The sequence below is a fragment of the Aricia agestis genome, chromosome Z, assembly GCF_905147365.1.
Source record: "Aricia agestis chromosome Z, ilAriAges1.1, whole genome shotgun sequence".
NCBI classification, from domain to species: domain Eukaryota; kingdom Metazoa; phylum Arthropoda; class Insecta; order Lepidoptera; family Lycaenidae; genus Aricia; species Aricia agestis.
The window spans coordinates 23,615,445-23,632,959 of record NC_056428.1 but is presented as its reverse complement, the minus strand read 5'-3'; the positions used below and the strand labels follow the sequence as shown (position 1 = coordinate 23,632,959).

Below are 17,515 nucleotides of genomic sequence, written 5' to 3'. Positions count from 1 at the left end.
TCACCTGCGAGCACACGAACGACGCTTGCAATAGCCGTAGACCCAAAGTCGCTGTGGCCGAAATCGGTCAGGATAGATGTACTTATACAGATCTGTTACGTCCATACTATTATCCGGCTTAAATCTCTTCCGAACAATTTTCAAATTCAAAATTGCAAACATTGACAAATTTGACAGGTAAGTAAAACAAAAGATACGAAAAACCATTTACATAAAAGAGACAGTTCTATTTTTAAACGTCGAATCGTATCGCTGTCTCTTTCTTCGCCTGAGCTGACGAAAATTCGATTTTTTCCAGATTGTTCGAAAAAATTATTGAAAATGTAAATAATCGAGGTATTTATTGCAATCAAGACATGTGGTAATGGTAAGAGATTCCATGTGTTTTGTTTTTTTTTAGTCTTAATTGGTACATTTTCGAAACGCGCACGACGTCATTTTCAATTTATTTAGGTAAGACAAGACGCGGCACGTTCGTGACTGCGCTCGATGCAGACTAAACAACAGATGGCCCAATTGGGCCGTATTTGAATCTTCACAACGCGCGTGGTAGTAACATATCTGCTTTGAGTATTTCATCATTGTTTTTAGTGAACATTTAATGCTAGATATTGTTGAGTTTTGTGGTTCCGCTAAATAAAAAACCATAAAAATGGCCAAAGAATGACTCAAACACGTGGATTAACATTAAATACGTAAGTTTTGAACAAGGTTTTTTGAGCTTTTCAAACGGTATTTTTGTAACCTAAAAAGATAATTTATAAGTTTATTAGTCCCTTATTCGTGCTATATAAGGCATTAGTGCTAAAAATGTCACCAATTAATAATTTGGCTATAAAAATTGCATAGCTATTTACGTGTGTTTACGAATTCTCATCACTTGAACTATAGTTAATCGATATCATGAACTAATTGACTTTCTTTCCTGTATCATAATGTGCTTCGAAATAATCAACAAATAGAAATATTCAAGAAAATAAACGCACACTACTTGTATGAAAATAAGCACAAAATGGCCACGCGATGACGGGCTAAGACTACATCTATACTATAATACTTTATCTATGATGAATACATTGGATGACAACATTGAGGTACTATAGACTGGAGAGAGCCTTACATCAGTGTATAAGCGTCAAAAGCGTGTAATGTTATGTCCTACTTACTAGGACATAACAAAGGAGTCAGTCTGCACTCTGCATATTTCATGTAATAAAAGTGTTAATAAAGGTTTTTAGTGAACATTTAATGCTAAATATTGTTGAGTTTTGTGGTTCCGCTAAATAATAAACCATCAGAATGGTCAAAGAATGCCTCAAACACGTGGATTTAACATTAAATACGTAAGTTTTGAACAACGTTTTTTGGGCTTTTCAATCGGTATTTTTGTAAGCTAAAAAGATAATTTATAAGTTTATTAATCCCTTATTCGTGCTATTTATAGCATTAATGCTAAAAATGTCACATCAATTAATAATTTGGCTATCTGGGGGCACGGTAGTGCCCCCGCCAAGATGAGCCAAGCGAAGCGCGCAAGGGCACTACCTACCTTTTCTCGAAACGTTTCGTCGTATTTTTGAACCCTCGTAACTTTGGTTTGAATAATGCCAGATAGTTGAAATTTTAAGGATATAGTGACATGGGTATAGTTATTAAATGCGCAAAGTTTGAATATCGTAGCTATTATACTTTAGATTTTACAGGTGTCCAAAAACCCACAATTTGGTCACTGACTCACCGATCATCAAAACTGTTAGGGTACTTCCTGAAGTCTTAGAAAGCTGAAATTTGGTATGTAACATGATATTAGTACTAAAACAACAAAAAACTTATCAAACCGAACTTAACCTATATCCGTACCATTATAGAGCAAAAATTTGTGTTTTTTGCATGGGAGCCCACCTTAATTATTTTTTTAATATGATTATTAAATATTAAAGTAGATACATAACTAAGGACTTTGAGAAAAATTCAAGTACCTACCTGTTGCCATTATTGATATAGAGCAAAAAAGGCCCAAAAATCACGTTTGTTGTATGGGAGCCCCCCTTTAATATTAATTTTATTTTATTTTTAGTATTTGTTGTTATAGCGGTAATACATAAGTATACATAATCTGTGAAAATTCCAACTTTCTAGCTATGACCGTTTTCGAGTTACAGCCTAGAGACAGACAAACAGACAGACAGACAGATGGATAGACGGAAAGACAACGAAGTCTTAGTAATAGGGTCCCGTTTTTACCCTTTGGGTACGTAAGTTCAAAGAATATTCGTAGTCTTAGCATTCCTTTGCAAATATTTAATTAATAAGAATATTTCATTAATAATAATAATAATTAGTTACTTAATTATCACTATATTTCATGTTTACTTAAACTTTAAACATATTGATTAGGAATTTTAGGATAATTTAGTATAGTAGGTCTTAAAATATATTTTTAATGCAAACAACATCGGTTTACGGTTAGTTAAAAACAAAAATAAAGGTGCTTCAAAAGTTAAACGGCTATAAATAATACCAAACATCTTCGCGTCATCGATAGTGTCTATTGTCGATTACAGTGCATTAACAACTATATGAAACTATTCGTGCAACCTATATCGCGATGTAGAAGACCAGCAGCGACATCTATTATTATAAAAAGGAAAAAATAGCAAATAATTATTTTTAAATAAAAAATTTAATCCGACTTCCATAGTAAACTGCCTCTAAAAAGTATAAAATAATAATTCTTACTCTATTTAAGTGCCCTTTATAGGATTGGCCTAAGCCTCAACTATATCTTTACTCAATCTTTATCACTTTGAAGTCGGTACCAGCTGACGTAACAATTCTAGCGACGCATTTAGAAGAGAGAAGGGGGGGGGGGGGGGTTTCAAGTTCAGCCTTGGGCGAAGCGAAGTAATTTAATGACACTCAAAAAGTGGATGTTTAGTTTATGTTAGAATTAAATATTCACTTTTAATTAATAACTTAGTTTGTTCCTAAAAAAGAGAATTAAAAATCGACACTAAATAAGGGCCGGGAGCAAGGTCAATTAAGACACATGCCGCCATAACGGCAACAGAAATACACAATCTGTGAAAATTTCAGAAGTCTAGCTATAGCGGTTCTTGAGATACACCCTGGAGACAGACAAACGGACAGACATCGAAGTCTCAGCAATAGGCTCCCATTTTTACCCTATGGGTACGGAACCCTAAAAAATGAACTAAGAGAAAAAACAACGTAAACCAGCTTACAATAAGAAATGAAATCCCACCAAAAACATTTTCATGTAAAAATGTTGCCAAGATGAGAACATAATAATATTATAGTTCGTCGTGTCAAAAAGTAGTGAGATCTCATGTAGAGCCAAGTTTCTAACCTTACTTACTCAGCCCTAAATCTAAAAACCTTAATTTTACACTAAAGCGCGGCAAAATATGTGATAATAATATTATAATGTGTCAGCCGCACGAGAAAAATCTACAAACTCTACACATTAGTCAAAATCGGTGGCTTGGCCATTTTGTTATACGTTAGGGCTTTGAACTTATTAATATACCGTAACTAATGATAAATGGCCAGGCCACCCGCGATTTTGACTAAAGTGCGCGCTGTGTGTGTGTGTGTGTGTGTGTGTGTGTGTGTGTGTGTGTGTGTGTGTGTGTGTGTGTGTGTGTGTGTGTGTGTGTGTGTGTGTGTGTGTGTGTGTGTGTGTGTGTGTGTGTGTGTGTGTGTGTGTGTGTGTGTGTGTGTGTGTGTGTGTGTGTGTGTGTGTGTGTGTGTGTGTGTGTGTGTGTGTGTGTGTGTGTGTGTGTGTGTGTGTGTGTGTGTGTGTGTGTGTGTGTGTGTGTGTGTGTGTGTGTGTGTGTGTGTGTGTGTGTGTGTGTGTGTGTGTGTGGGTTGTCTATCTATATATCTCTCGTAGCAATTGTTCTTTTTCTTGATAATCTAGAGTTTTGAGCCAGTTATTAACTTTTCTCTTTACTTCTATTAATGAACTATCTTCTAGGACGCATTTTCGTTTCGTTTCGTTTTCGCATATATATGTATCTAATGTCTAATCTGAGCTATTCCTATCTCTAGTAGGGCAAAACCAGAGATAGATCAAATATTGGGAACGGCCGTTAGACTACATATTCTATACTATCTTATATCTTTAAACCAGCAATTCTTGTAAGTATATATTCTGATTTAACAAGCCATTATATTTTATAAGTTAAAAATAATTTATATTAAATAAAAAGATAAAGTATTACTAGCTATCTGACCGAGCTTTGCTCGGTATTCGATGAAAATTACATTTTCTAAAAATGATTCCTATCTAGATCGATTTACCACCCCGAAACCCTATATATATATATATATATATATATATATATATATATATATATATATATATATATATATATATATATATATATATATATATGAGGTACTCGACACTGGCCATGGTTATGGCCGAAGTGCCATTAAAAGAAAAAAAATATAAGCTGTCAAGTGTCAACGCTGTCATCAGTGTCGAATACCTACAAGTCTGCCAGCTGGGCGGTTCCAACAAATTTTATAAACTTTTATTAAAACAAATAAAATATCCTTGCCTATTAGTGCCTACTTCACGTAATGTAAGTGTTTTTTTCATTGCTTTTCTTAATATTTTATTTGTCTTGATACATATCTTTTCTAAAAACATTTTAAGGTAGTTTTGAGAAAGTAACTGTTGTGTGTAAAAAATATGTAGAGCACTGTTGTTAGTAAGTCAGTTAATATTTTTCCGTGGCATCTTCGAAAACAGGTGAAACAGAGATCTTTTAAAGTTTATTAGAGTTTTAAAAAGTTATTTACGATGGAAAGCAGAATATTCCAACACTTTTCGTTCTACTTATGTGTTATACACACGAGAGAAAAACTTCATAATAATTTATTATGTATTTCCACATTAGGTTGGCTATATTCGTGTTAATATACATTATAAAACAGTTACCAATCTTTAAAGTCACGAATCATATTAATTTCATGTAATATAGTATTATCTATCTTTTTATAATAATTTTAACTTTTAAAAACATTGTTAAACAAAATGTTAAGTGCAGAAAAGACAGGTATCACATAAGTACCGTAATATTATTTGCCATGTAAGTTTTTAAATGTTTTTAGAATTGTAACTTGCCCCAATTTGTCTACATATAAAATCTTGATTTCTAACTATGTTGCATGTTTCTACACAGAGGAACTTGAAATGGTTGCTTTTACTTTGTTTTCAAGGCCCAGTGTTTGAATGTGCCTTGCTGTCTATCTGTGATTCCTGGTGACTGACATGACTCATCAGAAATCGTAATCTGTAGAGTCCTTAGTGAACCTGGACTGGACATAATTAAATAATACGGGATTTAGAGAATCAGTTCTTTCTCTTTTTTGTTTTCGTTTCCTTTTGAGCTTATAAGAAATCTATTTGTATTTCCCTCCTTGATAATACACTCTACAAACAGTTAGTGCAACATTAGAGTTCAACTTGACATAATATGGTTTTTTGAATTTATTAATCTATAATTAAGTTCCGCAAAAGGTGTTCCGTGGCAAACTGGTGTACCAAGGTCAGTAGTTGGTGTGCCACAAAAAATGTCATTTTACCTACAAATTCCTAGTTTATAAGAACCAATAAAAAGGCTATAATTGTCTCAGGACCATTAACAAAAAAAATGGGAAGTAGAAACAAAGCACCCCCATAATATGTATGCTAATTAATGTGTTGTGTACCCCCAAAAATTTTATTTTTTATAGCTGTACCTTGAACACAAAAAGTTTGCTGAATACTGGTTTAATCCTTTGATTGTGGATTCTTGGATATCTATTGTTATTCTATTGTGTCTCGCTCACTGGTGAGCTTATGGGGCTTGATGGGTTAAAGAACAAAAAATGGACTATGATTGCCCATGTTTTATATTAAGTAATTGAGTTTTACTCAAAGACAGCTGTGTAGTCACTGTCACATTTGTGTTTGTCTAATGCTCAGTATCCAGTTTTTTGAGTGAAGTTCATCTATTCACTAGTGCTTCAATTTGGCTTTTTTCTAAACCTTTCAGCCTTTAGGCTATAAACAGATAAGAGGTTGGCTTTTTGGTGTAGAGTGATATTCCTGTTATATTATCCTTCATTATGTAGTCCGTTTACAAACTGACTATCCTAGTCAAATTGAGAGCTAAAAATGTTATGTTTCATCTAAAAACTGAAAAATAAAGCAAGAAAACATTTATTTACATCATTTTCTATTGGATAGCTTGTATATAATATCTTTGCATCCTTTGTACTATTTTGATATCTTATTTCTGTCCACTGACTCCGGTTTCATGTCTTGGCAGAGATTTGCTTTTACATAACAGGCATTGAACACATTTCGATCTGGCATAATGTCATGGCATTAAAATTAAATGCCTATGTAGTGATTATATTAAATAACATTTAATAATAAATAAAAAACTTGTGTCACGGTGTGCATAATTGGACTCCTCTGAAACAGCTCGACTGATTTTCGTGAATCTTAGCAAGCATATTGGCTAGGGTGGAGAATCAGACAACATCTACTTTTTATATTGATATAATAGAAAATTATTACAACTCGAGACTGACTGCAACCATTGTTTGTGCTACGGGATAGCAAGCTTTTAATAATTTGTTAAGACAAGAATGTCTAAAGACCAGATAATATAATATCTGAAAATACATATTATGTATTATGATTAAAGCGTTTTGTTTACACCTAAAATGACCATTCTGCTTTCCATTACCTACCATTATTTTCTACTTTGTTTCAAATTCTGAAGAATTTAAAGATTAAAAATTTCAATACAACATTCGGAAGTGTTTTGCATTTGTACTATAATCTACTAAAGTATTCAGAAAAAATGGACCACAATAATTACAGTTGATTTTGTACACAAGAACGGATTCCGTTGGCACTTTGTATTATCTGTAGAGACAATAATTAACCTTTTTATAGGCTAGCCACATTAGGCATGCTGGTTGAACAGTTTTGTTATTAGTACCTAAGCCTAATAAAAATAGTACCTAATAGTATATAAGCCTATTATTAACTAATAATACAAATATGAGAAGGTAGGTTTGTTTTGCTTGTACAGGAAACTACCATACCAATTTATATGTATGACACTAGATGCGCCCGCAACTCCGTTGCTCCAAAATTAGTTTATCGCGTAAAAAAAGTATCCTATGTCCTTTCTCGGGACTCAAAGTATATACATACCAAATTTCAGCAAGATCGATTCAGCGGTTCGGGCGTGAAGAGGTAACAGACAGACACACTTTCGCGTTTATAATATTACTAGCTGTTGCCCGCGACTTCGTCCGCGTGGACTATAGTTTATAGTTGTTCCCGTACATCGATTGAGTCGTTTACGCGCAAATCAGAAAGTATATTGTGTGGGAACCGCACATTTTTCCGGGACAAAAAACATTCCTTGTCTCAGATTCAAATTAGTATCTCCAATCTCCATGCGAAATTTCATGAAAATACTTAGATTAAATAGTTTAGGCGAGAATCATAAAAGTTTATTGTGCGGGAACCGTATATTTTCCGGGATAAAAAGTATCCTATGTTCTTTTTCGGGACTCAAAGTATCTTTATACCAAATTTCAGCAAAATGGGTCTAGCCGTTTACGCGTGATGTCGTGACCACGCGAAATATAACGTTCCGCGAAGCTTCGCCCGCGTAAATTAGATATTTCACAGACAAATTAGTCCACAAAAATAGCCTCTGATCCTTTACGTGGTCTACTTCTTATCTGAGCCAAATAACAGAAAAATTTCTCCAGTAGTTCGTGAGATAAGCCCTTTCAAATAATTTCCCCCGTGTTTTTTCACATTTTCCTCTATTTCTTCGTTTCTATTAGTGTTAGCGTAATAAAATATAGCCTATAGCCTTCCTCAATAAATGGGCTATCTAACACTGAAATATTTTTCAAATCGGACCAGTAGTTCCTGAGATTAGCGCGTTCAAGTTAGCCATTTCAAATAATTTCTCCCGTTTTTACCATACTTTCCTCTATTTCTTCGCTCCTATTAGTCTTAGCGCGATAAAATATAGCCTGTAGCCTTCCTCGATAAATGGGCTATCTAACACTGAAATAATTTTTCAAATCGGACCAGTAGTTCCTGAAATTAGCGCGTTTAAACAAACAAACAAACTAACCAACTCTTCCGCTTTATAATATTATATAGATAAGTAAGGAAGTATGGATTTAGTGCAGGGGTCACCAAATGGCGGACCGCCGACCCATTGTGTGCGGACCAAGCATTTTCGAAGATGAACTTCCTTTAAAAATAAATGTTGGTCTCGTCTTACTGATGAACATCTCCAGGATTTATTATCAATAGCTTGCAAGTTGCAGCAGAGAGATGATAATGTAGCTATTATAGCTACAAAAATTGACACTTTTCTGATTGATATGTAAGCTATATGTAAGTAAATAAATACCTTTGTAATTTCCGTAATTACCTTTGTTTAATATTTTTTTTATATAAAACGTGCGGACCGCGAAGGTCATTTAATTTCCTAAAATGGACCCTGAGCGAAACTAATTGGTGACCTCTGCTTTGGTGTATAGTGTACATACTGGGTATATTGAGTCCCAGGACGGGATATTTACAATGCCAGGAAGGGTTGCTTCTAAACAAGTCGGACTGCATTATTAATACCAAGTTAAATTTCAATGCGTTTTCTGTTTAGTTTAGTTAACAATTATGTATTTCGTAGCGACCTTCGGCCGCGGTGGTATTTAATAACATTACTTGTAAGTTGTAACCTTGTACGGTTTATCGTTCTAATCTAAAAAGTGTACACATGTTATTTGTTGTTGTATCAATAACTACCTACCTGCTCTGACTTCGCAGTTCGCACGGGTCCATATCAATAAACTTTCCCTTTAAATGTTTCATAATCCTTTCAGCAATTGAAGGATTAAGCAAAATCTAGTTAATGTATGTCTTTTTATACATTTTTAACCACTTCCAAAAAAGAGGTTTCTTAATTTGACCATACATATTATGTACTTATAAAAAGTTATTTTTAGGGTTCCGTACTGAAATGTACTAATAATTATGTATTCTGTGTCTCCAGGCTGTATCTCAAGAACCGTTATGGCTGGATTTTTTTAAATTTTCACAAAGTTTGTTTACTTTATTGCCGCTTTAACAACAAATACTTACTAAAAACAAAATAAATTAAATACCTCTCCCATACAACAAACGTATTTTTTTTTGCTATATTTTGCTCGATATCAATAATGGCAATAGGAAGATACTTGAAAAGAAATGTTCACAAAATACTCAGTTGTTAATAATAAAATTTAAATAAAATTAATAATTAATCCCATACCAAAAAAAAACACATTTTTTACCTATTTTTGCTTTACAATTTTACGGAACCCTTCGTGCGCGAATCCTACTCGCACTTGTCCGTTTTTTTTTTATGGTCGAACACAATAATATCTCTGGTGCAAATGGCGACAGTTTAACATCCCAAAAAATGCTATAAGTACCAGTATTCAGTATGCGATATCTAAACGAATTGAACAAATAACAAAAGCAAGGCTAGAAAAAGGATGTTAAAAAAAATTTTGCTGCCCATAAAAAATATACGTTCGTTTTTTATCGAAGTTCAGTTATTAGTTACTTATTAGTTATTACTGTTTTGATCATAATATTGGCGATGTGTGTTAGACCACCTGCAGTTTCTTGAGTTTACCGCAATAAGAAGTATACTTTGTCGTTTCCCGTGGTCTACAATTTTGCAATATCTGCCATCTATTTTCGGAGCCTTTTCAGTTTTCGATGCAAACAAACACACATACAAACTCACTCTTTATGATTAATATAATATTACATTATAATAATGAAGCAGGTGCGTTACTGGCCTCTTCTAATAATGCGAGAGTGTCCATGGGCGACGGCCACTATGCTCCCATCAGGTGACCCGTTTGCTCGTTAGCCCCCTTGTTTTATAAAAAAAAATAGACTAGTGACCCAGACAAAAAGTCGCAGCAATACGATATTATGTGTGCATACAATAATAATAGAGTTTTTATCACGCCGATATGTATATCCATATTCCATATGGTACGATATATTATGAAAGAATCCACAGTATATGATCGGAATACTCCATATATCATATGTACCGGCCTAATGTACTAGGAAGTTGCGTGATCGTGTACAACATAATATAACAGTAGCTAACGTATCAGAGAAAAAGCTATACGAAAAATTAATTGGAAAAGTGAGACGCATATAGCGGTGCCGCAAGCGAGAGCGGGACGGAAGATCCCAGGTCGACGCACCTTGCTGTTGTGACTGCGATCTCTCCTATAATGTAGAGCTAGATGAAATGCTTCAGAGCGGTGATGCCAACCACGAATTATTGCTACATTTGTGGCAAAATTTTGGATCAAATTATTCCTATATTTGTGGGTAAATTCTCTACAAATTGTAGGTTTTTCGGATAAATGTTTGAAGGGTATTTTAATGTAACAATTTTAGAGGTTTCCTATTTCGTTGTTATCTTGAACTGGCAAATCTGTAAGCGATTTAAATATAAGCTTTTGGAAGTATGAAGTAGATTTAAATATGAACCTATAATTTGTATAGATACTAAGAGAAAACGATGACTACTGAACACTTATTTGTTATTTGCTATGATTTGTTTGTGATTGTCTGGATAGTCCATGGAGAACCTAGGAGAATTGCACCAGTTGCGCTTTTCCCCTTTTTAAAAATTGTATATTTTGCTCAAGTTTAGGGAGAAATGTTTTTCGAAATTGGCAACACTGCTTCAAAATTCAGACAGAATCCATTTACCATGTTTAATTTATTTCACCAGACTGAGTTTGTCGGCTGCAGCCCTCAAAAATTCAAAGTTTCTCGCTAACTTAATATTGAACGTTCCTCTAGGTCAGTGTTTTTTAACCTTTTTTAATACGCGACCCCCATGGCATGAAAAAATATTTTCTAACCTATTTTGATTGACCTATCTTATATCTTTAAACGAGCAATTCTTGTATATCTATACTAATATTATAAAGATGTAAACTTTGTTTGTTTGTTTGTTTTATTGTAACGAATAGGCTCAAAAACTACTAGATCGTTTTTAAAAATTCTTTCACCATTCGAAAGCTACATTATTTACAAGTAACATAGGCTACTTTTATTTTGGAAATTATATATTAAAATTCGAAAAAGAATTACTATTACATTCTCATATTAAGGCATTGATACAAATTGGTACCACTTTTGGGCATTCGCCTTTCTGTCAATATTCTGATTATAATTATGACGTGTGCAACATGTCGGATTTGATTTTGGTCGGATTATGTGCTATACTTATGTGCGAGTGGCGTCCTCTGCTCCGACCTTTGCTTAATATTTCCATTACAATTCAATTTACATAAATATTATTATAGGTAAGGACTATGCTTAGTCTAAATTTCTCATTGTGTTCGATGTTCCAAATTCCAATAATGACGAATAGTTGACATTTCGAAGCATCCAGGATCGAATGCCAATACCTATACTGTACTCGGCGAAACATGGCGGTAGCGATCATCCCTGTTAAAAAACTTGTCATTTTCTATAAACAATTAAACCGCGATTGACTTGAAGATGTTGTCAATCGCGGCTTTGTATAGAAAATGCCAAGTTTTCGACAGAGAGTCAATGACCGCTACCGCCATGTTTCGCCGAGTACAGTATAGAGGGTTTTTATTGACTTATGAGTTATGCACACAAACGAATGGTACATTGTATCAGTCTGCCTACTCTAGACAGAATTATATAAACTATGTACAATGTAAGTACATAATGTTGTATCTGTAATATCGATTTAATCGTGAGGGAGAGTCTAAAAGCTTATACGTATGTTTCCATAGACTTAATATTACGACAGTATATATTATGTCTATGTATGTTTCAGCGTCTATGTATCGTACTCTTCCATAGACCAGCGGTTCTTCTTCTTCTTCTTTAATGGCAGTTTCGTGGATTGCCAATGTCAGAGTGTATTGACAGATAGACTTTGCTCTAAAATTGTAGGTCTGGTGAAGGTGAAGTAGGGTATGGTTAATTAATTATATTAGTACATATTTACAAGTTGATTCAGCGGTTCTCTCTATCCGTCTGTCTGTCTGTCTCCAGGTTGTAACTCAATAACCGCTATAACTAGACTTCTGAAATTTTCACAGATTGTGTATGTTTCTGTCGCCCCTATAACAACAAATACTAAAAACAAAATAAAATTAATATTTAATGGGGGCTCCCATACAACAAACGTATTTTTTTTGGCCTTTTTGCTGGCATTTAGTAATGGCAACAGCTAAGCACTTGAAATTTTTATAAAGGCCTAAGTTATACGTCTTCTTTAATAATTAATAATAGTATTTAAATAAAATAAAAAATTAAGGAAGGCTCCCATACAAAAACACAATTTTTGGCCTATTTTTCGTCTTATAGACGAAAAATAGGCCAAAAATTGTGTTACGGTACGGAACCCGTCGTGCGCGAGTCTAACTCGCACTTGGCCGATTATTTTTTATATATAAGTCAAAGTAATAATTTTGATAATGGTTCATCAAGTAATTATCTGATTATAATTACCTAAATTATTATGATTCTCATTAACCACTAAGTAGGTGAATAATAATGAATCATCGTCACATAAGCTCTAGTTCGACCTAGCAAGTAGCGACAGTTAAAATAGTTTAGTCGTATTGAATTTTGTGCCGAAAATGTTTTTGTAACTTTAGAAGTGTCTGTTTCTTTTTCTGTTCTATGTTACTGAACTGAATTTTTTTCTATTTAGCCTAAAAGTGAATCAAAAATGCTTTGGAATGGAATTTGCTTTGTTTTTAGTTTTTGTTGTTATAGCGCGAGCGGCACCAGAAATACACAATCTGTGAAAATTTCAGAAGTCTAGCTATAGCGGTTCTTGGGGTACAGCCTAGAGACAGACGGACCGAGTACAGACATCGAAGTCTCAGTAAAATAGGGTCGCGTTTTTACCCTTTGGGTACGGAATCCTAAAAACGTACAGTGTGCGCGTAGTTGTGATCGGTCATTCAACTTCTATGTCCCGTCGGACATTATATCTATTATCTATGTAGGTACTAGATGGCGCCCGCAACTCCGTTGCCGCAATATTCTTTTATCGCGCGGGAACAGTACCTTTTTCCGGGAAACAAAAGTATCCTATGTGCTTTCTCGGGACTCAAAGTATTACTATACTTACCCAGAAAATCGATTCTGCAGTTCGGGTGTGAAGAGAACAGTCTTAACAGATAGACAGACTGACACTCTTTCGCATTTAAAATATTAGTATGGATAATGGATATGCTATGACGATAGTGATTTTCGACAATCGGCCTTCTAATTTTAATCGTTTAGTAAACTCTTTGACTGCAAAGTTGATTCAAAGTTTACTACAGAGTTGAATATGAAGTTGAATCAAAATTTACCGCAAAGCTGTGGAATTAAGCTCTTCTGGACTTGTTGAAAGCCTCTTATGCCCCTGTGTTTTCAAAGAATTACACACTAAGTATTTTTGTTTGAGCTGCGGCCTGCAATTTAATGCGTATCGCTTGAGACCGTACAATTTCCGGGGAAAACGACTTACGGCCATTCCCAATATTTGATCTATCTCTGGTTTTGCCCTACTAGAGATAGGAATAGCTCACAATTGACATAAAATTTATGTCTCTAATGTCTAATGTGAGCTATTCCTATCTCTAGTAGGGCAAATCCAGAGATAGATCAAATATTGGGAACGGCCGTTAGATGTTCTTTCTCGGGGGCCATGAGTATCACCATACCAAATGTCATCAAAATTAGTTCAGCGACTTGAGCATGAAGAGTAGACTGACACAAAGCGTTTCCATACTAATATTATAAATGAGAAAGTGTGTCTGACTGTCTGTATGGAAGAGGTCCTATCCAAATACCGCTGAACCGATTTGCTTACCTAAATTTCGTATGAAGATAGGTACTTTTAATCGAGAGTTTGAGTCCCGGGAAACCGTACGGTTGCTGCGCGGTAAGCGAATTTCGACGCAACTCAACTACCAACTAGCATAAAATATTGGTATGTAAAGTATGGAATATGCATAATTCTTAATTACTAGCTAAAAGCCTAGCTTTGTGAGGGCTCGTGTCGTTTTTCTGCGTGGTATTTTTTAAATATTATTTAAAAGTAACCAAACCTTGACTGACTGCTGATAAGTGATAACACATAGCCACATATAAATAAAATAACTATGTTAAAGCACAAATCAATAGGCATGCCGCGTAATAGTTTTTTCGTAAAAGTTTATGCCACAAAAGTGCTCAGGTTGTGGGATATGGTGGGATATGTGGCTCGTTCGCTCGCCCTACACTTAAAGAATAACAACGCTCTATATCTCTATTTAAGTCGGGTAAAAATAAACCCAAATCGTGCTCAATAAGTGATAGCACTTACCAGTATAAAGGGAGCCTCTTTGTTTAGTAATTCGATAGCGGAGTAGACAAAGCTAGAGGTCAGGTTGCAGTGAAAACTGGGGCTCGTGCCTACAGGTGACGTGCGTTAAATGGCGATTTCTATAATCTTTATCTCTACGAATAATGAAAACTAAGGAAACGTAAATCCCAACTTCAACCTTTTTGAAATTGGTTCTTTTTCGCACACTAAAATATGACAACTGTCATTTGTTATGTCATTCTATTAAAAATTATATCTATTGAATGGACGGTCGATTTTTCTTTTGCTGTAAACCTATTCCCAATTTCCATCAGGTTATGGGCCCAGGTCGCTAACTGTAGCTAAAAGTAAAATACAAGTAATTTTTTGCATAAATAATAATGGATTCGCGCAACAAGAGAAATATCCATCAGTTTACTGGCGAGCGATATAGTACATGGAAATTTCGCATAAGATCGTTGCTGGAGGAACTTCAAGTGCTATGTGTTGTTGATTCCGAAACTCCAAAGGATGCCGATGTTGAATGGTCGAAGAAAAATATGATAGCCAAAGGCTGGACGAAATGGATAAAATATCGCATCTATTGCTCACGCTACCCACTTCATACGACGGCGTTATTACTGCGTTGGAAACACTCGGCGAAGAGCAGCTAAATTTGGTGTTTGTAAAAACTCGCCTACTAGATCACGAAGTAAAATTGAAGGCGGAACCTACGACAGGACTGAAAGCCCTGCAAACAGGGAATACGAAATATGCCAATAATAAGTCGTCAAGTTTTTATAAAAACAAATACAATTACTACACTCAAAAGAAAAATAATTATATGCCCAGGAATTCATTGCATAAAATATCAAAAATGTATTGCGATTATTGTGGACCCTATGACATTTTTACAAGGTGCATCATAATGTACGTCTGAGCTTAAAGCTTCATAATCTAATTTTGATGGAAATGGTGATTTTGAAAGATTACAATCACTCATGGAATACTTATTCAAAACACTTTTAAGGTACAAAGATTGATCTAAAGTTAATAAAAAATAAGACCGGCAACGCACGTGCAACGAAAATGTTGCGAGAGTCCATTGGTGACGGTAGTTGCTTTTCATTAGGTGACAAGTGTGCCGAGCCGTGTGAGTTTTTTTTTGTTTTACATTCGATCGTGAACGCATTTGGCGTTTACTAAGATTTTGTATGGGATTTGTACAGCGTCACCAGTCACCACTCACCTAGCGATGATCACGGGTGTGAGCCCAGCCCAGTGAGTAATCCTAATCCATTCGATCGCCGCACTCAATGCCCGCGATAAAAGCAAAATCAAAATCAAAATTGTTTTATTTCTGAATAAATTTAAAATAAATATTCTCAGAATGTTTATTTTAGTAAATTTTTAAATATTGAAATATTTTAGTAAAGTAAGTTATTAACTTTCAAATTCTAGTAAAACAAAATGTACAAAGTTTACTTTGCCCAATGTTAGGCAAGTCCAAACCAATGTAGTATTAAATAATGAGAAGATGAATTTGGTAGACAACACTATATTCTTAGGTATTACACTTGATAGTAAATTACAGTGGGGTCCTCAGATTGTTAATCTTGCAGGTTGGCTCTGTTCTGCAGCTATGCAATAGCTTAAAAATATTGGTATTTACTATGGCAATCCATGAGTAATGAGTCCCGACTCCCGAGAAATGCTGTAGGATTGTTTTAATTAAAAAGAATAGAATAAACGAGATTTTGTGGCAATGATTGTAGCCTTATATTCCCTTCCCTTCATATTCTTTATATTATCTTCCACCAGAAAAAATGGCATGCCTCTTATAAGTATAGAATGACCGTTTTCATATTCACCTGCGGTTTTTGATGTCGTCATCTTCCGTTATTTAAATCATCTATTCGATCCAAAAACGCGCGGCACTATTGTTCGACGTTTATTCGCTAAAGACTTGAATGGTCCCGAATTCAAGTCAAATGGGAATTCTGAATGTTTCCGTAGACTGATGCTCGAAGCGTAGATCATAACAATAGATCAACCCATCTTTCTAGACAAATTATTTTTACTTAAAGAAAATTTAATTACCATGCAGTCATCATCAAGAAATGTTCGCTTACTTCACTGAAGTGAAGTATCAAAGGTCTGGCCAGGGTCAACAGTATAACACATCTCATAAAAAGTCTTTATAATAACACTAGGATTAACTGTTTAGTATCATGACTGTAGTACCTAGTCTTAATTACTGTAGTAATTAAGACTAAACAATACGTATTACGTGACATTAATCTGGAAGAATCCTGTTTTATGGCACAAAAGCCTTTTTAACTACGAGAATAATAAAAACTATATTCGCAGCTTTTTAATGAACAAGGATGAGGGAAACGTGCTTCGTTATATTGTTTTCAAATAGAAAAGCTTTATTGCGGAGATGTAGGGGCCTAGGGGGCTTAGGATGGGACATGGGTTGCAACTTGCAACAGAGGCGTTGTTATAGTTACAGTAATTATGGTCAAAGTTAAAGTTATATTTAACCCATAAAGTTAATAATATATTCCGCTAGGTATATTAACTTTATGATTTAACCTTTAAATGTGGATATATTTAGCCTTATGTCAAATTTAATTTTAACTGTAAAAACTGAACCCTATTACCTACTGAGACTTCGATGTCTGTCTGTCTGTGTGTCTCCAGGCTGTAACTCAATAACCGCTATAGCTAGACAGAAATTTTCAGATTGTGTATTTCTGTTGCCGCTTTAACAAGGAAACACTAAAAACAAAATAAAATTAATAAGTATTTAAGGGGGGCTCCCATACAACAATCCTTATTTTTTGGCCTTTTTTGCTCGTAATTAATAATGGCAACTGCTAGGCACTTGAAATTTGTATAAAGTCCTAATTAAAAGTTATATGTTTACTTTAACTATTTTTTTTATGAGATAAGGGGGCAAACGAGCAAACGGGCCACCTGATGGAAAGCAACTTCCGTTGGCCATGGACACTCGCAGCATCAGAAGA

General features: G+C 34.7%; 1 protein-coding gene across 1 annotated transcript in view; it reads left to right on the top strand.

Annotated features, from left to right (window-relative positions):
* Positions 1-4,521: 4,521 nt before the first annotated feature.
* The window catches only part of LOC121739435 (ecotropic viral integration site 5 ortholog), a 74,486-nt gene continuing 61,492 nt past the window's right edge, over positions 4,522-17,515 (top strand). The window contains exon 1 of the mRNA XM_042131915.1: positions 4,522-4,613. The gene's annotated coding sequence lies outside the window, so the exon portion shown is untranslated. The remainder of the gene's footprint in view (positions 4,614-17,515) is intronic.